Source organism: Papio anubis, chromosome 1 (assembly GCF_008728515.1).
Source record: "Papio anubis isolate 15944 chromosome 1, Panubis1.0, whole genome shotgun sequence".
In the NCBI taxonomy this organism is placed as follows: Eukaryota; Metazoa; Chordata; class Mammalia; order Primates; family Cercopithecidae; genus Papio; species Papio anubis.
The window spans coordinates 122,024,079-122,049,658 of NC_044976.1; the positions used below are offsets into that span (position 1 = coordinate 122,024,079).

At 47.5% G+C, this 25,580-nt stretch overlaps 1 protein-coding gene across 2 annotated transcripts in view; it reads left to right on the top strand.

The window, feature by feature from the left end:
* CGN (cingulin) overlaps nt 1-25,580 on the top strand; it is a 48,184-nt gene that overhangs the window by 190 nt on the left and 22,414 nt on the right. The window contains exon 1 of one of the 2 annotated variants that reach the window (XM_009181049.3): nt 18,557-18,712. The exons of the other annotated variant lie outside the window; for it this stretch is intronic. The gene's annotated coding sequence lies outside the window, so the exon portion shown is untranslated. Of the gene's footprint in view, nt 1-18,556; nt 18,713-25,580 lie in introns of those variants that run through there. 2 annotated transcript variants of the gene reach the window in all.

The window sequence follows — 25,580 nt, forward strand, 5'->3', positions numbered from 1 at the left end:
TATTTAAATGTCTTTCCTATTTAGGGTAGCTGGCAGGTATTATTAGTACCGGGTTTCCAGTACAACTCTAAGCAAGAAGTTGCTCCTTCTAATATTGGGGGCTGCAAAAAGTAAAGACAGGGAAGTTGAGAAGGAGTACTGGTATACCGGGGAAGTTAATTTGCTTGGTCTGTCTGTGTCCTAACTAAAGATGAGATGCACAAGTGCAGAAGTTCTGGAGAAAGTTAAATACTGATTTGGTACATGGATGAGAGGTCAGTGTATAAAGTGGAGATTTGAAAGTTGTCTGCTTTTGGAGGTGGCAGGAGAAAGCATGAGAGTGAATGAGCCACTGAGGGGAAGAGTAGAGGGCAGAGGAAAGGAAAGAGCTTTTTCACAGCTATGGGGAATAGCTGAGAGAGGGAAAAAGTACCCACAGGGACAGGGGAGGGCTAGAGCTGTAGAAAATAATAGAGCAGTGGTGTAGAAATCCAAGGAGAAAAGAGTGTGGAAAAAGTAGGAAGCAGAAGCACAAGAGACATCCAGTAGAAGGAAGACTCAGAAAAAGCCTTCAGTTTCCAAGCTCAACTGCAGGTGAGGGACAAGGGAACTTGGAATTACTGCATATAAACTGCTTGGAGATGGTTAGGCCAGGCGCGGTGGCTCACGCCTGTAATGACAGCACTTTGGGAGGCCGAGGTGGGTGGATCACGAGGTCAGGAGATGGAGACCATCCTGGCTAACATGGTGAAACCTCGTCTCTACTAAAAATACAAGAAATTAGCCGGGCATTGTGGCTGGTGCCTGTAGTCCCAGCTACTCGGGAGGCTGAGGCAGGAGAATGGCATGAACCTGGTAGGCGGAGCTTGCAGTGAGCCGAGATAGCACCACTGCACTCTAGGCTGGATGAAAGAGCAAGACTCCGTCTCAAAAAAAAAAAAAAAAAAAAAAAAAACTGCTTGGAGATGGTGAATAGAAAGGAAAGAAATATGGCCGGGTGTGGTGGCTCACGCCTGTAATTCCGGCACTTTGGGAGGCTGAGGTGGGCCGATCTCCTGAGGTCAGGAGTTCAAGACCAGCCTGGCCAACATGGTGAAACATCAACTCTACTAAAAATACAAAAGTTAGCTGGGTGTGGTGGCGCACACCTGTAGTCCCAGCTACTTGGGAGGCTGAGGTAGGAGAATCTCCTGAACCCGGGAGGTGGGCCAAGATTGCACCATTGCACTCCAGCCTGGGCAACAGAGCAAGACTCTGTCTCAAAAAAAAAAAGGCAGAGCAGCTACAAGTTACAAGTTGCAAAAGGATTAGGATAAGGATAAGGTTCTTCTATACACCTTTTTGAAGGCAGAAGGTAACTCAGATATTACTCTCAGAAGGTGGAATTAAGATGTTGGCCTTTGGTTTCCTTACTCACTAGGAAGTAAGCTCATGAAGGCAGGGATTGCTGCCTATTGTTGACTTCTGCTATATTCCAAGAGCCTAGAACAGTGCCTGGTACCTGGTAGGTGTTCGATAAATATTGCTGAATAATAGAGCTCAGGAATTAAGTCTAGACACTAGGAAGAGAGGCTTCTAGTGTAGAATGAAGGATACACTGGGTGTGGTGGCTCACCCCTGTAATCCTAGCACTTTGGGAGGCTGAGGTGGGAAGATCACTTGAGGCCAGGAGTTCAGGATCAGCCTGGGCAACATAAGGAGCCCCCATCTGTACAAACAAACAAACAAAAACTAAAAACATTTTTTATGTATATAATTTTTTTTTTAATAGAGTCTCACTCTGTTGCCCAGGCTGGAGTGCAGTGGCATGATCTTGGCTCACTGCAACCTCTGCCTCCAGGTTCAAGTGATTCTCCCACCTCAGCCTCCTAAGTAGCTGGGATTACAGGTGTGCACCACCATGTCCAGCTAATTTTTGTATTTTTAGTAGACAGGGTTTTGCCATCTTGGCCAGGCTGGTCTCGAACTCTTGACCTCAAGTGATCCACCTCCCTCAGCCTCCCAAAGTGCTGGAATTACAGGCATGAGCCACCACACCTGGCAAATACATTTTTAAAAAATAGAATTAGGAATAAGTATCTCTTCTCTTAGACCATAGGGAAGATTTATGAGCTAGAGATAAGGAAGAGACTCAGGCCTGCTAGCCCTGGGCTGAATGCTATGGTACCCAGTGAGGACAGACTGTTGGAGGGCAGGCCTGTTAGGGGACTGAGGACAGAAATCCCCTCCTGCTTCCATATAAGCAGCTAAGAGCTGGCCTGGGACACCAGCTGGGCGCTTTTCCCAGCCCTTTGCATTCCAGCCTGTATACAATGAAGAAAGAGTGACAGTGTGGTGACATGATTTAGGTTAATGAGCTACTCATCACCTGCCAAGTGGGTAGGAGGTTTTTTTTTTTCTGCCCACTTTTGTAGAAAAAATTTTTTATGAATGACTCATCTTGTCTCATTACTCAGTACAAATTTGTGAGCTGGTAATAAGAGGTCAAAACCTAGGGAGAACATATCCACCCCCACTCCCCAACACCCAGTTTCTGGTGGATGGATATGCTCATTATCTTGATTGTGGTAAAAAAATTTCATGGATGTATACATATGTCAAAACTATCAAATTGCACACTTTACATTTGTGCAGTTTACTGTTTGTTAATTACACCTCAGTAGGGCTGTTTATGAAAAGGAAGAATCTTAAATGTAAACTTTTTATCATCACAGTTTGGATATTTAATTTATTAACTTGCATACATAAATTTATCTAATTCATCTTTGCAGTCAAAGAGAAAGTCATTTCTAGAAAAAAAAAAACGGAATAATCATTTTGGGGAAAGCAAAGGCCAGGCCAGGGAGACTAGATACAAAGAGTGTCATTGTAGAATTTCTAGCCACACACCAGGATAAACTAGCCTCTCCTACTCCTGAGGGGAGAAATGAGGAAAAAGTCTTTGCTTAGTTGGAGTGAGAATGTTGCATTCTTTTGTAAGCTTTTTGTAATTCTTTGTTTATCTGGTTGACTTTCTCCTTAAGACCAGCCTTTCCCTGTCCCCGTCAATCTACAGGAAATCCTCCCACTCCTGTAGAGAGAAAGACAACTTTCTCCTAGGGAAGCCAGTTGTTCTTCCACCCTGCTGGCTCCAGGGTTCTATTTCTTAGTCCCCCTGACGTGCTACAAAACTTGAGAGACACAAGTCTATCAAGTCTCTCAACCCCCTTATTCTAAAAGGATACAGGCACACACCACCATGCCTGGCTACTTTTTGTACTTTTTGTAGAGGTGAGGTCTCACGACGTTGCCCAGGCTGGTCTTAAACTCCTGACCTCAAGCAATCCCCGCACCTTGATCTCCCAAAGTGCTGGGATTACAGGCATGAGCCACTGCACTCAGGCATAAATTTGTGTTTTTTAAGCCACTAAATTTGTGGTACTTTGTTATAGCAGCCATAGAAACTAATACAAAGGATACCTGACATACAGTAGATAATCAATAAGCATTTGTTACTTGACCAACTTATATCTGGTACTTCAACCAATAATAAAAATAATACTTCACGCCGGGCACAGTGGTTCGTGCCTGCAATCCCAGCACTTTGGGAGGCCAAGGCGGGCGGATCATGAGGTCAGGAGATGGAGACCATACTGGCTAACATGGCGAAACCCCGTATCTACTATAATTACAAAAAATTAGCTGGGCATGGTGGCGGGCACCTGTAGTCCCAGCTACTAGGGAGGCTGAGGCAGAAGAATTGCTTGAACCCAGGAGGAGGAGGTTGCAGTGAGCCCAGATCATGCCGCTGCACTTCAGCCTGGGCGATAGAGTGAGACTCCGTCTCAAATAATAAAAAAAAACTTCACAATAGTAAAATGTGTTCACATTCTTAATCTCATTTTGTTGTCACACTTATTACCCTTACTTTATGGATAAGAAAATGGAAAATCAATTGCTTACAGTCCCATATATTTATATAATGCAAATATAAATATATATTTTTTTGGCGGGGGAGTGGACAGAGTCTCGCTTTGTCACCCAGGCTGGAGTACAGTGGCGCGATCTTGGCTCACTGCAACCTCTGCCTCTTGGGTTCAAGTGATTCTTCTGCCTCAGCCTCCCAAATAGCTGGGATTACAGGTGCCAGCCACCATGCCCAGCTAATTTTTGTTATTTTCAGTAGGGATGGAGTTTCGCCATGTTGGCCAGGCTGACCCTGAACTTCTGACCTCAGGTGATCCACCTGCCTTGGCCTCCCAAAGTGCTGGGATTACAGGCGTGAGCCGCTACTCCAGGCTCAAATCCCACATATTTTAAGAAGCAAAAAGTAGATTTAGAATCTATATCCTTGTTTTCTCTTTTAATGACATTGTGTCAACAATAAATGACATGTAAAAAAAAAAATCATTCACAATCCTTTACTCTATTTAATAGATCAACCAGTTTTATTTTTCCATGTCTTCGAGGTCTCATCTATACAAACACACATTAAAAATATTTATGCCAGGTACAGTGGCTCATGCCTGTAATCCCAGCACTTTGGGAGGCGAGGCGGGCAGATCACCTGAGGTCAGGAGTTCAAGACCAGCCTGGCCACACGGTGAAACCCCGTCTCTACTAAAAATACAAAAATTAGCTGAGTGTGGTGGTGGGTGCCTATAGTCCCAGCTACTCAGGAGGCTGAGGCAGGAGAATCACTTGAATCCAGGAGGCACAGGTTGCAGTGAGCCAAGATGGTGCCATTGCATTCCAGCCTGGGTGACAGAGCAAGACTCTGTCTCAAAATAATTTATCCCTGGCATAGTGACTCATGCCTGTAATCCCAGCACATTGGGAGGCCAAGAAGGGTGGATTACCTGAGGTCAGGAGTTCAAGAACATAGTGAAACCCCGTCTCTACTAAAAACACAAAAATTAGCCAAGCGTCGTGGTGAGGTGCCTGTAGTCCCAGCTACTCGGGAGGCTGAGGCAGGAGAATCGCTTGAACCCAGGAGGCGGAGGTTGCAGTGAGCTGAGATTGTGCCACTGTACTCCAGCCTGGGTGACAGAGCAAGACGCCGTCTCAAAAAAAAAAATTTATGGCCAGGTGCGGTGGCTCATGCCTGTAATCCCAGCACTTTGGGAGGCCAATGTGGGCGGATCATAAGGTTAGGAGTTCGAGACCAGCCTGGCCAACATAGTGAAACCCCGACTCTACTAAAAGTTAAAAAATTAGCCGGGTGTGGTGGCACGCATCTGTAGTCCCAGCTACTCGGGCGGCTAAGGCGGGAGAATCGCTTGAACCTGGGAGGCAGAGGTTGCAGTGAGCTGAGATGGTGCCATTGCACTCTAGCCTGGATGACAGGGTGAGACTGTCTCAAAAAAAAAAAAAAATTTATAACTGTATTGTGTGTGTGTAAATATATGCATATATATAACTATATATAAATTACATAAACTTTATATGTGCATATATATACAGTTTTCATTTTCTCTGTTCAATATTATTTTATCAGTGCATTAGTTTGGATTCTCTGGAAAGGAGATGCTCAAAGTTAGGAGCAGAAGAGGTTTATTGGGGGTAATGCCTGTGAAAGATATAGGGAGAGGAAGCAGGATAGGTAGGGAGAGCCTCAAGTCATGATGTGGATCTGACAAGGTCTTAGTCAACTCTGCGGGAGACTAGGGGCAAAGCTGGGCCAAAATGGCCAGGCTTTAGTATGCACACCACGCTCAATCATTGCCTGTAGGCTGCCTGGGAAGAGTGTGGTCTTAACATGAACATGATCATGAATCCTGAAGTTGCTGTAGCTGGAAGCCGTGAGATAAATGCACTCCTACAGCTAAACAGAAAGTTCTTTCATGAAAGGAATCCAAATGGGCTACATCCATGGTTGCTCCAGTCCACCCTTTGTATCATGTGGATTCACTTCTCCAAACATAATTGGGAAGGGCTTCTCTTCCCGTGAAAAACTTACATGAGCGTGATCAGTGGAATAATATACAGCCCCCAATGCCGCAGTTGTTCTTGGAGGTGCAACAGGTACTCATTGTTTCCTTCCTCTACTCTAAATCCCTCTTGCTATCACTTCTACTAGTTTCAGTGGCTTACTGATGCTGTGGCCCAAACCCTAATTCCTCAGGGGTCTGAGGCCCCCTTCTCAGGCCAGGGTTGTTGCAATTATTCATTCACAATCACAACTAAGCAAAGGAATACCAAGAAATGCCGAAGGCGCAGTGGCGCACGCCTGTAATCTCAGCCCTTTGGGAGGCTGAGGTGGACAGATGACCTGAGGTCAGGAGTTCGAGACCAGCCTGACCAACATGGTGAAACTCCATCTCTAATAAATGCAAAAAATTAGCCGGGTGTAGTGGTGCATGCCTGTAATCCCAGCTACTTGGGAGGCTGAGGCAGGAGAATCATTTGAATCTGGGAGGCGGAGGTTGCAGTGAGCCAAGATGGCACCATTGCACTCCAGCCTGGGCAACAAAAGCGAAACTCCATCTTAAAAAAAAAAAAGAAGAAGAAGAAAGAAATGCCCAAGTGAGTCACCACACATATTCTTCCCTGCCCCAATTGTAAAACAGCAGCCCCACCTCTTCCCTGATCAGGGTCAATTACACTGGCAATATGATAATGATAATTTCTCTTCTTACTTGGTGATTCCTGAATACAAAGAGTTCAACGTGCCCAAGTGGTAGCCAGACCATGTAACTTAATGTGACGCCTGCTGGAAGAGTATGGCCCTTTGGGAATCAGAATGTGTCACCATGCAGAGCCCAGAACTGCAGGAATAGGAATCATAAAGGCCCTCAGTGGGTCACTGAGCGCGATGATAAGTGGGGCTATACTTTTTCTGCTCCAGATGTCATTCAGAGCAGGCAGTCTTTTGTGCCACCTAGTATATGAGTCTGAGCAGTGTTTGTAGTGTGGAAAGTGTTGCCTTCAGAACCTGAAGAGACCTGCCAGGTACTTCAATTCCGTCTTTGTGGTAGGGGATGCAATATGTAGCAATTTGTCTTTTACTTTAGAAAGGATGTCCTGGCATGTCCCTTAAATACCAGACTCCTAAAACATTGACTGAGGTGGTAGTCCTCTGAATCTTAGGGCTATCTTCCATGATCTGGAGGACATGTGTCTTACCAAGGCCTCTAGTATGCTAGCTACTCTTGCTCATCCTGACTGATGGGCATGATGTCATTGATGTAATGGATCAAATTGATATTCTGCAGGATGTCTGAACAGTCTAGATTGCTTCTGACTAGATGGGGTGGATCCACTGTAAGCTGGACTTTGGCTAGTACTCTTTTATCCAGCCCTTATAAGCTCCCACTCCAATAGGGGAGTGAAGATGACACTTTGGGACTATGTTTCAATGTCAGTTCAGATCCTGTGCCCAACAGTCCTCTGTGCACAGTCACCTCAATAAATACTTACAAGTCCCCTTTTGGAAGGACTGGGGAATCATTATAGTATATAATTACCATGGTGTTGCCAGTCTTTGGGGACCTGTTTACCTCTATAGTCAATGAGTTTTGGGTCTGAAAACCGACTTAGGTTCTGGAACCAGACAAAGGAGCATGCTTTTTAATTGAGAGCTCCATCCTCAGGTTCCTGCTCATCCATTCTTGCTCTCTGTTGATTACACATCTTCAGCAATATCCTTGTTTTGACTGCACATCCATTTTACCCCCTAAGGATACCATGTTCTATTAACCATCGATACAACTCTTCATGTCAAGCCCCTTGCCAGTCTCTCTGATACTTGTAACCCCCATCCCACGGCTTCTGGCAATTAAGTGCTGCCACCAGCCTCTACTACTTCAGTACCCCCATCATCCTTGTTACTATAAAAGAGCCAAGCTTGTGACAGTGTCTCCTCCTGTTAGCGCTGGAGCACTGGCTTGTAGAAGAAAGCCACCACTAAGGTTCTGTGTGATGCTGGCACTTTCCACCAGCACATTTTTGATGGCCTTGGTAAATGGGATTTTTTGCTGGTGCGGTGGCTCATGCCTGTAATCCCAGCACTTTGAAGGCCAAGGAAAGCAGATCACCTGAGGTCAGGAGTTTGAGTCCAGCCTGGCCAACATGGTGAAACCCTGTCTCTACTAAAAATACAAAATTAGTCCGGGCGTGGTGGCTCACTCCTGTAATCCCAGGAGTGATTTTGGGAGGCCAAGGCGGGTGAATCATGAGGTTAGGAGATCGAGACCATCCTGGCTCACACAGTGGCTAACACAGAAACCCCGTCTCTACTAAAAATAAAAAAATAAAAAAAATAAAAAAAATTAGCCGGGCATGGTGGCACACTCCTGTAGTCCCAGCTACTCGGGAGGCTGAGACAGGAGAATGGCTTGAACCTGGGAGGCGGAGGTTGCAGTGAGCCAAGATAGCGCCACTGCACTACAGCCTGGGTGACAGAGTGAGACTCTGTCTCAAAAATAATAATAATAATAGTACAAAAGTTAGCCGGGCGTGGTGGCATATGTAATCCCAGCTACTGGGGAGGGTGGAGCAGGAGAATCGCTTGAACCAGGAGGCGGAGGTTGCAGTGAGCTGAGATTGCACCACTGCACTCCAACCTGGGTGACAGAGCGAGATTCCATCTCCAAAAAAAAAAAAGGGGGATTCCTCCGGGCCTTCTATGGAGCATCCTTGGAATTCACTCTATCATGCCCGCTTTGCTGAGCCATTTAATCTTTTCTTCCCCCAGTTGCTATGGCAATACAGACATTTGACCTTCACTCAGCAAGTATTATCATTTCCTCCATGCTCCTAGGAGCCTCTAGGGGCAGGTCCTTACCAGGAAGTTAAATTCTTTTTTTTTTTTTTTTCTTGAGATGGAGTTTCGCTCTTGTTGCTCAGGTTGGACTGCAATGGCACGATCTTGGCTTACTGCAACCTCCACTTCGTGGGTTCAAGCAATTTTCCTGCCTCAGCCTCCTGAGTAGCTGGGATTACAGGCGTGCACCACCACACCCGGCTAATTTTGTATTTTTAGTAGAGACGGGGTTTCTCCATGTTAGTCAGGCTGGTCTCGAACTCCCGACTTCAGGTGGTCCGCCTACCTTGGCCTCCCAAAGTGCTAGGATTACAGGTGTGAGCCACGGTGCCCAGCCAGCAAGTTATATTCTATCCCAAGAAAGTGGTCCCCAAGTAAAAAAACTAGCCCTTAACCCACTTTTATATTTCATCCCTTTGATTAAGCACTATCAAAATCCAGTCCCATGGGTACTTCCCTACTCTTACCACTAGATGTTGGCCAGTTCTTGCAGGATACTTTGGGTTGTAGTCCCTTTCTTTCCTTATCAGGCCTAGTATGTTCTTGGCTTAACCCATGAGAGTTTAAGATTAAGATCTTCACAGTCAGGAGATTCTGGGAGGGGAGAGGCCTTTGCAGTGTCTTCTCACACAGAGGGGGTTCCAGTTCTTAATAGGGAGTGGTGGGCTCCCTCTTAAGGCTCTGAGGGTTCAGAGAAGTGCAGAAAGTCAGAATCTTTGGGGGGACCGCCCCAGATATTTCCATTCCATGTATTAGGATCCCAGGTTTTCCCAAGCAGAGTCCTGACCTTGATTGCAGATCTGCCTCTGGGAGCTCTATTGAAGTCCTCGAGTTTGGTCTTCAGATTTTTTTGTTCTCTCACTGCTATAGATAAGGGCCTCTTTGTAAGCCATCAAAAAGGCCCTCTGACCTTCACAGTTAATTTTCAATGTTTGTTAACTACTCTCAGCTTTTCATTATCTCTTGGCAGGGCCCAATGCAACTTAATAACAGCCAGTGAATTCCACTGTCCCTGTACTCACTGCTGTCCCTCCGCCTACCCCATATGCCTGAACTGTTCCACCACAGGAACATTCTCCTATTTCATATCAGTGAAAATTTTAGCAACTTGGATACCATCTTGTTCCAGAGACTACCTGTACCCTACAACATCCAGGAGGGGTTCTTGTTGCCAGCCAGGCAGTAGTACTGCAGTTCCCTAAACCTATCTTACTGCTCGCTTTTTCAGACCACTTCTGGAGTGATCACCTGAGTCAGTTCAGGTGGTCTGGGGAGCAGATGCTGAGACAAAGTTAGGAGTGCAAGAGGCTTACCGGCTGGTAACACCTGTGAAAGATAAAGAAGGAAGCAGGAATGGGCAGAGAAAGCCTTTGGATAGGCTTCCCTATCCTGATAAAGTAAATGAAGGCAGAAGCAAAATCGGGCAAGGAAAACCTCAAGCCATGGTGCAGATTCTTCCAAGTTGCAGTCTACCCAGTGGAAAGCGCCAGGTAAAGGTTATCACATAGATAAATTAACAGTGGGCGGAAACCGCCAGGTCCCAGTAACCACACTGTCAGTCAATTGGCTTGGGGCTGTTCAGGAAGAGTGTGGCCTTAGTTCTGACACGGTAATGGATCCCAAAGGTGATGCAGCTGTGGGCTGACAGCAAATTGCTTTCTGGCAGTTGAATGGCAGATTCTTTCTAAGGGATATCATAGCTGCCACGTCAGGTATTTTGTCTTGGAGTTCAGTGCTATTTCCATATGCTATTTTGCCTCTGTATTATGAGACTTATACTTTGAGAAAGATTCAGATAAAAAACCTGAGCAAATCAGGCAATTAATGGGATTCTGCTAAAACTCTTTGCCACAGTGGACTGTGAGAGAACTGGAGGAGTCTCAGGGCTTGCAGGATGTGTGTATAGGTTTGAGCTGCCAAGCTTCTGTCCCCTTCATTGATGAGAGGAGGAAAGTGAGATGGGAGGTAGAATCAGCTGTTGTTTGGGTGTGTGGAGGAAAACTGGCTCTCTCCTCAGAATGGCGTTTTAACAACCCAGAAGAAGAATTATGCAGAGGAATCTGTTCTTTTTAATTTCTTTTTTGTTTGTTTTTTTTTCAGACGGCGTCTTGCTGTGTCGCCCAGGCTGGAGTGCAGTGGTGCGATCTCGGCTCACAGCAACCTCCCCCTCCCAGGTTCAAGTGATTCTCCTGCCTCAGCCTCCCGAGTAGCTGGGATCACAGGCACATGCCACCACGTCCAGCTAATTTTTTTTCTGTGTTTTTAGTAGAGATGAGGTTTTACCATGCTGGCCAGGCTGGTCTTGAACTCCTGACTTCAGGTGATCCACCTGCCTCGGCCTCCCAAAATGCTGGGATTACAGGCGTGAGCCACCACGCCCAGCATGGGAATCGGAAATATGTGGTCTGTCTTGCTCTTTTTTTTTTTTCCTTTTAAATGATATTCTTATTTTGAATGTATAGTAAAGGCCAGGCGCTACGGCTCACGCCTGTAATTCCAGCATTTTGGGAGGCCGAGGTGGGTGGATTGCTTGATCCCAGGAGTTCAGGAGCAGCCTGGCCAACATAGGGAAACCCCATTTCTACTGTTTAAGAAACAAACAAAAAAAATGAATATATACCGGAGACTTTGAACTTACTGGAATTTAGCTGCTCAGAGCGTTAGAGGTGGTCAACTAGGACAATAGGGTCTATTGTCCGGGGTGTGAGGAGATCCAAGGAACTTGGAAATGAGTCTTTCCCTTGTCTGCGAGTGACTCTGATTAAACTGAAAAAAGTTGCTTGGAACGCTTTGTCCCAAACAATTATCCTTTATGTACTAGATTTGGTTACACTTACGTTCCTAGCTGATAATAAAAGGAAGAGATGGGAGGCAGAACCCATCTTCAAGAAACCCAAAGGAAACAATACAATTATGAAATCTAGGATCATCTTCATAATTCTCAGAGAAAACAGAGTCCCAAATATTTTAGAAGACTTGGCTAGGAGTACAGATTTCCCAGAAGTAAAATTAGAATACAGATCTCTTGACTCCTGACTTGGTATGCTGCCTCAGTGATGTCCGTTCATGAAATCTCTGCAGCTCTGCCTCCCTAGTCAAACTGAGAAAAGACTGGACGACATGGGTCACAAAGAATGAAATATCTTTTGGGGACTCTTGGAAGTCCTGTACTCAAAGATTGTACATGTATATAAAGTGAGTATATACAGTGACCATTTCTTATTATCTTCCCTGACCATAACCAGAATAGAAATTGTATTCAGCCAGGAAAAGCCCCAAGTGTTAGTATAATTACATATTATTATTGCTCTTGAAGAGCGAAGTGTTTGTAAACAAAGCTCAAGAGAGAAATGATGAGTAATACGCTAAAAGAGCATCAGGGTGAGTGGTCCTTGCTTTTCCCTCCTTTTGCCACCACTGTGTTTTTTGTTTTTTTGTTTTGTTTTGTTTTTTGTTCTTTTTTTTTTTTTTTTTTTGAGATGGAGTCTTGCCCTGTTGTCCAGGCTGGAGTGCAATGACGCGATCTTGGCTCACTGCAACTTCCGCCTCCTGGATTCAAACGATTCTCCTGCCTCAGCCTCCCGAGTAGCTGGGATTACAGGTGCTCACCACCATGCCCAGCTATTTTTTTGTATTTTTAGTAGAGACGGGGTTTCACCATGTTGGCCAGGCTGTTGTTGAACTCCTGACCTCAGGTGATCTGCCTGCCTCAGCCTCCCAAAGGGCTGGGGTTACCAATGTGAGCCACTGCACCCAGCCACCACTGTGGTTTTTAGGGTTTACTTCAATCAAGCTTTACCATTGCATTTATCATAGAGACCTTCTGAAGTACTGCCTCTTTCCTGCTTAAGAACCTTTAATAGCTCTCCATTACCTACTAATAAAGCCCACATTTCTTTTTACTTCTTTTTTTTTAAAGAAACATGGTGTAGCTCTTGTTGCTCAGGCTAGAATACTGTGAAAGCCCACATTTCTCTTTCTTTCTTTCTCCCTTCCTTTCTCCTTCCTTCCTTCCTTCCTTCCTTCTGTTTCTCTCTCTCTCTCTTTCTCTTTCTTTCTTTCTTTCTTTTTTGACGGAGTTTCTCTTTGTCACCCAGGCTGGAGTGCAATGGTGCAATGGAGCAATGTTGGCTCACTGCAACCTCTGCCCACTGCAACCTCTGTCTCTCGGGTTGAAGCAATTCTCCTGCTTCAGTCTCCTGAGTAGCTGAGATTACAGGCACCCGCCATAATGCTTGGCTAATTTTTTTGTATTTTCATAGACAGAGAGTTTCACTATGTTGGCCAGACTGGTCTTGAACTCCTGACTTCAGGTGATCTACCCGCCTCGGCCTCCCAAAGTGCTGGAATTACAGGTGTGAGCCACCAAGCCCGGCTGAAATCCCACATTTCTTATTCTGATATTCAAGGCCTTATAAAATCTACCCCAGAATTTACCTGTCATCTAATTTACCACTATTCTCTTTGTCCCTTTGCTCTACAGGCTAACCTTCCAGTTCACTAAACTGACATGATGCTTTTCTGCCCCTAGGGCCCTTGCACATTTTCTTGTTCTCTTTTCTCCTCCCTTTCCCCTGCCTGTTTTTTCAAGGCCCAGATTATAAATCACTCTATTCTAGTTGAAAGATAAGCTTTCCGGTAACACTTCATTTGTGCCACTGATTTGGCATTTATCATATTCTTCCTTAGGCTTGTAGATAATACCAACAGTTCCAAAACCTTTTAACAAATTCTCCAGCCCTGAGAATCACTTCTCTTTGGCAGGTCCAGTAATCTGGTGAACTAGCTACCTGCTTCAACTTTCTCAACTCCTCACTCTTTCACATCTGTTCGTACAATTTAAGTTCCAGAATAGAGACTTCACTTTCTCCTCTAAGTTCCAGGGTTTGACTATTTGGCTGTTCTCTTTTTCTCTTTTCCTCTTTCTCCCGTATCATCTCAGTTCTTGAATCTTGTCTCCTTTTCTAGCTTCTCATTAAAACATAACCAAGTCTCTGGTTCTTCTTTTTTTTTGTTTTTGTTTTTTGAGATGGAGTTTCGCTCTTGTTGCCCAGGCTGGAGTGCAATGGCACAATCTCGGTTCACTGAAACCTCCACCTCCCGGATTCAAGCAATTCTCCTACCTCAGCCTCCCAAGTAGCTGGGATTACAGGTATGTTCCACCACACACAGCTAATTTTTTAGTAGAGGCGGGGTTTTACCATGTTGGCCAGACCGATCTTGAACTCTTGACCTCATGTGATCTGCCTGTCTTGGCCTTCCAAAATGCTGGGATTACAGGCATCAGCCACCACACCCGGCCAGTTTCTCCTTCTTAAAAACAAAACCAGCTGGGCACAGTGGCATACGCCTGTAATCCCAACACTTTGGAGGCTGAGGTAGGTGGATCACTTGAGCTCAGGAGTTCGAGACCAGCCTGGACAACATGGCAAAACCGTGTCTCTACAAAAAATACAAAAAATTAGTTGGGTGTGGTGATGTGCACCTGTAGTCCCAACTACTCAGGAGGCTGAGGTGGGAGGATCACTTGAGCCCAAGGGGTTGAGGCTGCAGTGAGCTGTGATTGTTATCCAGCCTGGGTGACAGTGAGACCCTGTTTCAATAAAACAAACACCCCCCCACCAGTCCCCCCACAAAACCCCAAAACCAAACACAGAAGTTGCCCTTTTTTTACCGTTTTCCTTTAAGTCAAGGTACCCTCTCTCCTTCCTTGTTATTGACACACTTCTTATATTGCATTCTGAGTTGAGAGCCTACCACACAGCTGAAACTGACATCTGGAAGATCAACCATAACTTCAAAATGCCAGATTCCAGTCTCTTCTCCTACTTGAACACTCCTCTTCCATGGACTTCTTTTTCTTTTCTTTTTTTTTTTTTTTTGAGACGGAGTCTCGCTCTGTGGCCCAGGCTGGAGTGCAGTGGCCGGACTTAGCCACTGCAAGCCCTCCCTGGCTTTAGGCCATTCCCCGCTCCCCAGCCTCCTGAGTAGCTGGGACTACAGGCCTCGCCACCTCGGGCCGGCTAGATTTTGTGTTTTTAGTAGACGGTTTCAGCGTTAGCCAGGATGACTCCCATCTCTGGATTCCTAGATCCTGCCTCCGCCTCCCAAAGTGCTGGGATTACAGGCTTGAGCCATCACACTGACCTCCATGGACTCCTACTTACCTTCTGACACTCACACCAACACTGATCCCAGCATCTCATCTGTCTCTTATTTCACAGTTTCTGTTCTCCAGTCCCCTTAGCAAACTTTCATCTATGAGGATGATTCTTAGCTCTGTCTCTAGCCCTGACTTCTTTTTTTTGAGACGGAGTCTGCTCTGTCACCAGGCTGGAGTGCAGTGGCCGGATTCAGCTCACTGCAAGCTCCGGGCCCGGTTCACGCCATTCTCCTGCTCTCAGCCTCCCGAAAGAAGCAATTACAGGGCCCGCCACCATGCCCGCTATTTTTGTATTTTTTAATAGAGACGGGGTTTCACCGGGTTAGCCAGGATGGTCTCGATCTCCCGACCAGCCCTGACTTCTTATCTAGGCTTCATTTCCAGTTGTTTGCTAGACATTTGTGTGTATGTGTGTGTGGATGCACCACATGCTTCTTTAAGACAGCAAGTGCCAGAGTTAATTTACCATATTCTTCTTCTTCTAGGTCCTCCCAAAACCTTCCTGTCTCTTGTCCTTTCCATTACAGCTAGTGGCATCACCTCATTTCCATTATTATTATTATTATTATTATTATTATTATTTTGAAGCGGAGTTTCACTCTTGTTGCCCAGGCTGGAGTGCAAATGGCACAATCTCAGCTCATTGCAACCTCCACCTCCTGGGTTCAAGCGATTCTCCTGCCTCAGCCTCCCGAGTAGCTGGGATTACAAGCATGTACCACTACACCGGCTAATTTTTGTATTTTTAGTAGAGACAGGGTTTCACCATGTTGGCCAGGCTGATCTCAAACTCCCGACCTCATGTGATCTGCCTGTCTTGGCCTCCCAAAATGCTGGGATTACAGGCGCGAGCCACTGTGTCCGGCCTTAACAGGTGATCTTTGAGAGAATAATTCAGTAGAGTTGCTAGTGGTATCAGTGAATCTTGGAGAACTCAGGAAAGAATTGCAGGAGAGGTATTTGATTCCAAATCCCCTTCTTTGATGGAACCTCCGATTTACCTAAAATTTTCTCTATTATCCCATTTTACAAAATAAAACTACTCTCTTGAACATCTATCAGTGTTATTTATTTCTTCTTTCTGGATATTATATTTGCTGTAATATTCTGCTTTTGCTGTATTTATAAACTGGCCAATTTTGTCATTTCTTTTTTGAAAAATTTTTCTTATTATTTTTTATACAGATGGGGTCTCACTGTCTCAAGACCCACTGCCCAGGTGGGTCTTGAATTCCTGGGTTCAAGCGATCCAACTCCAGGGCTCAAGCTATCCTCCTGTTTAGGCCTCCCAAAGTGCTGGGATTAGAGGCATGAGTCATCAAGCCTGGCTCTGCAGCATTTCTTAAGGAGAGGGATCACCTCTCTTCTGAACTCTGGAAAAAGACCAGGGTGTTGCCTTTGTCACTTGCGCCTGGATGTCCCTCTCAGACTGAGTGCTTCCTTGAAGAACAGATGACGAAGGCGGTGACTCAGAGGCTCCCACTTAACCTTGTAATCTGTGTTCATGGTGCTGGGTAACCACCCAAGTTGGTATTTACTACAAATATACTAAGTATCCTAATTGCTAAGGTGTTATCTAGGAAAGTTTAGGCGCTTCCGCCTTTCCAATATCTGGGTCAATATCCCACATTAAAAAAAAAAAAAAATTATCCTTACAAAAACTCGGGCAGGCGCGGTGGCTCAAGTCTGTAGTCCCAGTACTTTGAGAGGTGGAGGCAGGCGGATCGCTTGAGTTCAGGAGTTCAAGACCAACCTGGACAACATGGAAACTCCGTCTCTACTAAAAATGCCAAAATTAGCCCGGTGTGGTGGTGTGGGCTTGAATTTCCAGCCACTCAGGAGGCTGAGGTGGGAGAATCGCTTGAGCTTGGGAGACTGTGGCTGCAGTGAGCCGAGATTGCACCACTGCACTCCAGCCTGGGTAACAGAGACTCCGTCTCAATGAAAAAAACAAAACTAAAGCAAAAACAAAAACAAAAAATCTCAAAACAGGCCGGGCGTGGTGGCTCACGCCTGTAATCCCAGCGCTTTGGCATGCCAAGGCGGGCAGATCACTTAAGGACAGGAGTTCAAGACTAGCCTGGTGAAACTCTGTCTCTATTAAAAAATACAAAAAATTAGCCGGAAATCAATTGAATCTGCGAGGCGGAGGTTGCAGTGAGCCGAGATCGCGCCACTGGACTTTAGCCTGGGCGACAGAGCAAGACTCCGTCTTTTTTTTTTTTTTAAACCCAAACCAAAAACCAAGTGTCTCTGCACCTATTCTGGTTCAGGGGGCTGCCCAATAAAAGAAAAATAAGAAAAAAAAATTTTTTTTAAGTCTTTTAAAAGCCACCCAGTGTTCAGGAGGTGCGCTCCTGGAAGGACATTCCCTCTTCTGTCCCCACCCCCACTACATCTTTTTTGCTGTTCCTCCCCAGGGAACGGGCCGGTTTGATGGCCCTAATCCTTATATACAGCTTCCTCTGGAATGCAGAGACTTTGCATCCCAGTTGAGGAGCTGATAAGTGGACTTTACCCTATAGGACCCACACCTAGCTTTTGAAGGCTGGGGGAGGGGCGGAAATGAGCTCCCGAGAACACACAGGAATCCGGGCTGCATCGAAGATTCCTCTTCTACTCCAAATAGGTACAGGGTAACTATTTGTTGTAACTAAATGAGAACAAAATTCTGAGCCCAGCAACGTAAACTAAGTCAATCTCTTTTTTAAATATCTCAATGGTTAACAGCTAGGTGCCAGCTTTAATGTTTTAACTGCAGCTGGTATGAGCGGGGTTCCTGCAGTTTGCAGAGCCCCTAGTCTTTACTCTTTTCTGGGAACTGGGATCAGCATCCCTAATTCTTGAGAGGCTAACTCTAAGGTGGATTTACAATTTGGGGTTGAGTCCCTTTCAGTTTAGAACGAAGGTCATTCCTATTCTGGTAAATTTGCGTCTCCGGTTTCCATTCATTCAGTCAACAAATATTTATTAAGCATGTAGTATGTACCAGTCCCTGTTGTAGGCGTTTGGGGTGCAGCAGGGCACAGAATAAGAGATCCTTGCTCTGGTGAGGCTTATCGTAGGACTGGAGGCAAAATGATGAAAATGATTTTGAAAATTATGTTATTAACTAGAAGGTGATAAATATTACATAGAAAAAGATGTCAGGCTGGAAAATGATTGCGGAGGCCACGAGATAAAAGAGAATCCAAGATCAGGGTTCTGGTTCGGGTCAGGGAAAAGGGAGACGAACTGAGGTGCAGGAGGCTCTGAAGTCGGGGGACAATGGAGATATCTTCTGCAGAAAGCGACGAAAGAGCACTCTGGTTCCTGCAGCGGTAGGTGAAGGACAGAAAGGGCCCTGGCCGGCGATTCCCTTGGAATAAACCGGAGGCAGGAGGCTGTTTTCTAGCAGAGCCCAGAAGATGCTCTGGCAGACGGCTCCCGGGGTCTTGGCCGGCGGTCACTCACAGCCATCCGCGACGCCCCCAAAATGGCCTCCGCGCCCCTCACCGCCCCGCCCTGGCGCTCCGCAGCCCGCCGGTCCACGTGACCCGGCCCGCCCCTCGCGGCTGGAGACCCCGGGTCCCGGTCCCCGCGGCGGAGGCCCCGCCCCCTACGGGAAGCGGACCAACCGGAGCGGGGAAAGGCGGGGCGGGCACTGACGGCCCGCGGGGGTGGAGCTCCGCAGCGGAGTAACAGGTTGGTGGGAGGGGGAAAAAGGAGGGAGCGCCGAAGACGAGGGGGAGGGCCGGAGCTGCGCGTGCTGCTCTGACCTAGCCGGAGCCCGAGCCCGAGCCCGAGCCCGAACGCGCGCACGCCTGGGAGCGCCGAGCCCGGTCAGGGTAAGTGGACCCGGAGTGGGGGCCAGGGCACCCTAGAGGAAAGCGAGCCCTCAGGGGTACCTTTGAGGGGCGGGCATCGAGGCGGAGTGAGATGCCCCTCTCTAGGGCACAGGTGCCGAGTGGGAGACGGAAGGAGGGGAGGTTGGGGTGGGGTACTGATTAAGAGCCGACCCCTACCCTGAGGTGCCAGATGCAGGTGACTGGGAAGGTGCCAGGCGAGGGGCACCTGGGGCGAATGCTGTTCCCAGGGCATGAAAGCGTTTCAGCGCCAGATCTCTCTGGAGGTCAGACGCCAGCCCTAGGGGCAGAATTTCTCTTGGAGACGGCGGTGGCGGGGGGAAGGAGTTAGTCCCAGCTGAGTCGGGAACTGCTGCTGCCTGAGGTGCAGACTCGCCAGGGGAGGGCATCTGCAGGTGCTGCTTGCCTGAGGTTCTTTCCCGCGTCCTCCGGTCTCAGCTGGCCGCTGTCACCTCCCTGATGGCTTTGAGATGACTCTGAGGTGTGGGATCTTTTCCCCAGCCCTTCACCTCCGGCCGAAGGCAGTTGCGAATCAGAGACACTGAGGGGCAGATGAGAGGGCACCCTCCTCTCTTAGCCAGGTGTACAACCATTAGGCTTTCACTTTCTGTCCTTTGCTTTCGTGCCAGGGAGAATCGTTCCTTCTTCCTCATGAGAGAGAGAGTACTCCCGAAGAGAGGGATATGAGGAAGCATAGAGCCCTGCCTGGGCCTGCAAAATATTGATAAATATTAATACTTATTTCTCAGGAGGCCCCTTTCTGGGGGCGGATGTCAAACCCTTTCTCCAAGTATACATGTATTTTTTCTGTGGTTCTAGATGGGGACCATTGGATGAGGTTTGGGAGCCCAACCAATTTCCTTGATGGCTGGAGGAATCCCCATTACTCCCTGAACGCCCTCCAGGCATCCCTGACTCCTGAACCTTGGTGGCTGTCAGAATGGCAGCAGGCACTATTGGTGCAGGAAATAGGCAGGACTCACCAGGAGACCACGAGACTAGGGAAATTACAACTCCAAATCCCCAGGACAGATGAAAGGTGCACCTTGGGGCCCAGACAAGACTGGAGGCAAATTTCTTTGCCTTAGGCAGGTAAGGGAACTAGAGTCAACCTTAGCTTGGCCCCTTTGAAGCCCTGCCTGAGGAAGGTTGTTGTAATTGGGAAATAATTAGCAACCGCTATGTTTGTAGATGGGCTGCCTACACATGCCTATGCATCTCTTCTTTCATCCTGGATGTTTGGGAGTCTGGGGGCTGGCTCTGGGGGACTGCTAATCCAGAGATTTGCCGGACTCTAAGAGGATTCTGGCTTCCTAGAACCCTTCCTGTGTTTCCCAGGCTGGCCTGCATGCCATTCCCCTTGTGGGAGGTGAGGAGGGTGTAGGGCTTTTCTCTCTGTGCCAGGGAGGGGCGAACTGAGGGCCAGGGAGGTGGCCAAGGCAAGTGTGGGATCAGGAATGCAACTTTGGGAACCTGAAAGGGAGGGGTGGAGGGAGACAAAGTCTCCCTCTCACATACTGGCCTGTCACCAGGTTCTTGTTCATCTGCTCCTCCTGCCTATTCCTTCCCTGCCCTCTGTCCTCTCCTTTAGAGCTTTGGCTTTGCCATGAAGGCCAGAGAGCCCCTGCCTGTGGTCTTGCCCCTCTTCCTCCTCCGTGGTGTGGAATTTCTCTGGTCTGCTTTACAAGCTGCCAGTGTATTCTCCCTGGCCCCCCCCTTCCCCTTGCCTCTCAAACCAGTCCAGCCAGTTTGCAGGGGCCCAGTTCCTCATTGTGTTTTTTTCCCTACTGGCCAAGCAGCTCTAGCCTGGCTCTCAGGTTTCTGCTTTTTCAGTGGACCTAGGCAGGAGTCCACTTGGGGGATTCTTTTTGGATCCACGGGGAACCTTCTTATCTCTTAACTATGAGAAAAAGGGTGCCGAATCATCAAGGTCACTGAGCTGTCCTTTTCTATTTCGACCATTTGCTTTCCTTGTTACCTCTGAGGGGGTTCTAATCTCTATACCTCAAGTTCTCCCATTTTCTAAATCTGCCGATTATTTAGCATCTAACCTATTGCCTGGCCCTGTGTGAATCAGCCCTTCCTCCGCACACCCGAAACCACCCCACCCCCACTTCCTGCCAGAAGTCCAGAGACCCTGTCACTCCTAGTTGGAAACCAGATGCATATGCCTGGGCCAGAGGTGATGGAATTGGGGCAGGGCAGGCTAATGAGTAACTCAGGGAGAAGTGGCTGTCTGGTACAGGTGTAGAGTGTTCTCCCACTGCTTGCAGGCAGGAAAGGCAGAGGCAGACAGAGGCAGCTGAATTAACTTGTGGTCTGGTCTCTTCCTGGAGTACAGTTAGTGAGGAGAGCCCTGGGCATGTGACAAGGGAGAGAAAAGCAGGGTCAGGCATTGGTGAGGGCGCAGGCCCTGGACTCCATGTTGCCTGGCCCTCGATCACTGTTTACCTGCCTGCCTCTGGGGCTTACGCAAGGCCTCAGAGCTGCCCTGCTACCTTGGTCCCGCCCCACTGTCCTCTGTAACAGAAGGCGGGTAGGTTTCGGATTTTCCATGTTGAATCATTTAGAGCCCTGCTTTCTGACCCACCTCAAAGATCCCTTCAACCCTCCTGGCCCCTGATCCACATGTCCTTGGACTGAAGGTGACTGAGGTTAGGGAGTTAACCTAACCTGGGACCTGGGGGAGTGCTCAGCACTGCCTCTGAACAATTTAGTGCTGTTGCCCAAGGGGCTGTGCCCTCCGCTGGGCCTAGGCTGGGAACTCCTTGACCTGGATCTGGAAGATCAGTAGATGTACTGACAGGGTAGACAGCATCATGAATAAATCATGTGGCTTCCTGAGAGCCGGCAATCTAGGCACATCTGGTTCTAAGATCATGACTACATAGGGCAGCAAGGCTGGACCAGGAGGAGGTCCTGTTGCTAAGAAAGAGGTCCTGTTACTGAGGCAAGTAGATTTGTCTTGGGCAAATCTCCCCACTGCTGTGCAAGTGGGCTTTAGTTCAGGATACAGCCTTTAACAAATATTTGTTGACATCTAGCACATGCCCAAACACCTGGGGACACAGTGGTTAGCTGATAGCCATGGTCTTTGCCCTCCAGGAGCTTATTATCTAGTAGGGGAGGAGACAGACAAGAAATAATTACTCCAATAAATGTATAAATATAAACTGGAATAAACCTGCTGAAGGACAACTATAGAGCATATAACGTGGATCTGACCTGGTTTGTGGGAGGCTGATTTGTGAGAACTGACCTTGTTTGTGGGAGTGGTGGTCAGGGAAGGCTTCTCTGAAGAAGTGACATCTTTCTATGAACCAGGTGAAGCCAGAAGTGCCTGTTGGACGAAGTAGCATGTGTGAAGGATGATATTTGTTGTCAGCTTTGTGATAGTCACAATGCTAAATGTTTTCATGTTTAATATCTTGTCTTTTCTCTCCTTTTTATTAAATTAGAACCCAAGTTCAATAAAGTACAAAAATCTTTTTTTTTTGTTTGAGATGGAGTCTTGCTGTGTCACCCAGGCTGGCGGATCTTGGCTCACTGCAGCCTCTGCCTCTCAGGTTTAAGCAATTCTCCTGCCTTGGCCTCCCCAGTAGCTCGGATTCCAGGTGTGCGCCACCATGCCAGGCTAGTTTTTGTATTTTTAGTAGACATGGGGTTTCACCTTGTTGGCCAGGCTGTTGTTGAACTCCTGACCTCAGGTGATCTGCCTGCCTCGGCCTCCCAAAGTGTTGGGATTACAGATGTGAGCCACTGCGCCTGGCCTAAATAAAGCACAAAGATCTTAAGTGTGTAACTTGGTAATTTTTTATTGTTGTATATGCCCATATAATTATTTATTTATGCATATGGCTGCATAAATATCATTCTTACAGATAATAACCTTGTGGGGCATTATCATTATACCCATTTTACAGATGAGGAAACTGAGGCACAGAAAAGTTGTGGGATTTTTGTTGTCGATGTTGTTTTTGAGACAGAGTGTCACTCTATCACCCAAGCTGGAGTGCAGTGGTACGATTACAGCTCACTGCAGCTTCAAACTCCTGGGCTCAGGTGACCCACCTGCCTCAGCCTCCCAAGTAGCTGGGACTACAGGTGTGTACCACCATACTCAGCTAGTTTTTTTTTGTATTTTTTGTAGAGATGGGGTTTTGCCATGTTGCTCAGGCTGGTCTCAAACTCCCGAGTTCAAGTGATCCACCCACCTTGGCCTCCCAAAATGCTGGGATTACAGGTGTGAACCACCATACCAGAAAAGTTGTGATTTGCCTGAGGTTGCATACACCAGGTAAAGAGCAGAGACAGGATTCCAAACCAGATCCTGACTCTAGTCCGGTGCATTTTCTACTGGATGAGTGGTTTGGAGAACTACTTTACTTGTCTGCCTTCACAAGCCTTTTAAGATGGGGTGATGAAAGTTTGTGTGTGCTGTCTCCTCGGGAAGGGTGCCTTGTTTTCATCATTTTCTCATGGAGTCCCAGGGCCAAAAAGATGAAGAATCATTCCTAATAAAGGGCTCTTCTCTCCCTGTTCCTTTCTCTTAAAAATTGCTGGGAATTCTAAGAATGCCCTTCTTCAGAGAGGAGACCTTCCCTACCAAGCCCTTTGTCACCTGTAGCTCTGCCTCTCCCATCCCTTCCCCTCCCTTCTCATCTCACCCTCGTTTCCTGGCTTGCTAGCACTTTACAGTCCCTGAAAGGGGCCTTGCCAAGTTTCCTTGGCCCAGAACTCCACGGGGAGGTTGAGTTGGGTATGTTTGTGTTTCTGTCTGGCACGTTAGAGGCTCCTCCTCCAGTTTGGTGCTAGGCTCTGGTGGAGACTAGCAGAAGGGGTGGGGAAGCTGAATTTTTTTATTTGCTTGGAAGACAATCTCTCCCCCAAGTTCCTGGAGCCAGAGCATACCTGAAATACATTCCATTTGCTGACTCTGAGCTTTAGCGATGTGGGCCTGGGAAGCTGGCCTATGGATGGTGTTGGCTCTGGCTCTCAGCTGAGACAAGTTTACCTGACCTGGGGCCCCTTAAAACGGCACTTTTCTTTTTGAGAGAGAGTTTCACTCTTGTCACCCAGACTGGAGTGCAATGGCGTGATCTTGGGTCACTGTAAACTCCGTCTCCCGGGTTCAAGTGATTCTCCTGCCTGGGCCTCCCGAGCAGCTGGGATTATAGGCACCCGCCACCACGCCCGGCTGATTTTGTATTTTTAGTAGAGACAGGATTTCACCATGTTGGTCAGGCTGGTCTCAAACTCCTGACCTCAGGTGATCCACCCACCTTGGGCTCCAAAAGTGCTGGGATTACAGGCATGAGCCACCATGCCTGGCCGAGTGGTACAGTTTTTAAACCACATTTAAATCTTTTTGGCTGGGTGCAGTGGCTCATGCCTATAATCCCAGCACTTTGGGAGGCTGAGGTGGGCGGATCACCTGAGGTCAGGAGTTTGAGACCAGCTTGGCCAACATGGTGAAACCCCATCTGTACTAAAAATACAAAAATTAGCCAGGCATGATGGTGGGTGCCTGTAATCCCAGCTACTTGGGAGACTGAGGCAGGAGAATCGCTTGAACCCGGGAGGCAGAGGTTGCGGTGAGCCAAGATCATGCCATTACACTTCAGCCTGGGCAACAAGAGCAAAACTCCGTCTCAAAAAAACCACAACTTTTTCTTGAATAGATAATACATCTACCTGGTTCCAAATTCAAAAGGGACAAAGAGATATACAGTAGAATGTCTACTCCTTTCTGCTCTTCCCGAGAATAGAAACTGTCCCATCCCTGTTCCTAGTCCTCAGTTCCTCCACCTCAAAGGCATCACTGCTATCAGTGTTTCTAAGTTTCTTTCCGGAAGTGGGATAATATACTTTGAGGTCTTCTATATTTTAAACGAGCTTTGGGACAGAAGGTCCCTTTTTCTCCAGTGAGATGTCAGTATCTGTTGAGCAGGGTGTGGGTTCTGCCTTCCCTCAGAGGGAGGCAGGGAGGAAGGCACACGGTGGGTTTTTTTTTTTATTTTGGAGATAGAGTTTTGCTTTTGTCACCCAAGCTGGAGTGCAGTGGCACAATCTTGGCTCACTGCAACCTCCACCTCCTGGGTTCAAGCAATTCTTTTTTTTTGTTTGTTTTGTTTTGTTTTGAGATGGAGTCTGGCTCTTTCGCCCAGGCTGGAGTGCAGTGGCTAGATCTCAGCTCACTGCAAGCTCCGCCTCCCGGGTTTAGGCCATTCTCCTGCCTCAGCCTCCCAAGTAGCTGGGACTACAGGCACCCGCCACCTCGCCCGGCTAGTTTTTTTGTATTTTTTAGTAGAGACGGGGTTTCACTGTGTTAGCCAGGATGGTCTCAATCTCCTGACCTCGTGATCCGCCCGTCTCGGCCTCCCAAAGTGCTGGGATTACAGGCTTGAGCCACTGCGCCCGGCCCAAGAGATTCTTCTGCTTCAGCCTCCCGAGTAGCTGGGATTACAGGCATGCGCCACTACACCTGGCTAAGTTTTTGTATTATTAGTAGAGACAGGGTTTCACCATGTTGGTCAGGGTGGTCTTGAACTCCTGACCTCAGATGATCCACCTGCCTCAGCCTCCTAAAGTGCTGGGATTACAGGCGTGAGCCACTGCTTCCGGCCACATGGTGGTATTATGTGTATGTATGAAGATAAGCAATCTTTTTTTTTTTTTTTTGGAGACAGGGTCTCACTCTGTCCAGGCTGGAGAACAGTGGCATAATCACTGCTCTCTGCAGCCTCTCCCAAGCTCAAGTGATCCTCCCACCTCAGCCTCCCAAGTAGCTGGGATTATAGGTGTACGCCACCAGGCTCAGCTTATTTTTGTATTTTTTGTAGAGACGGGG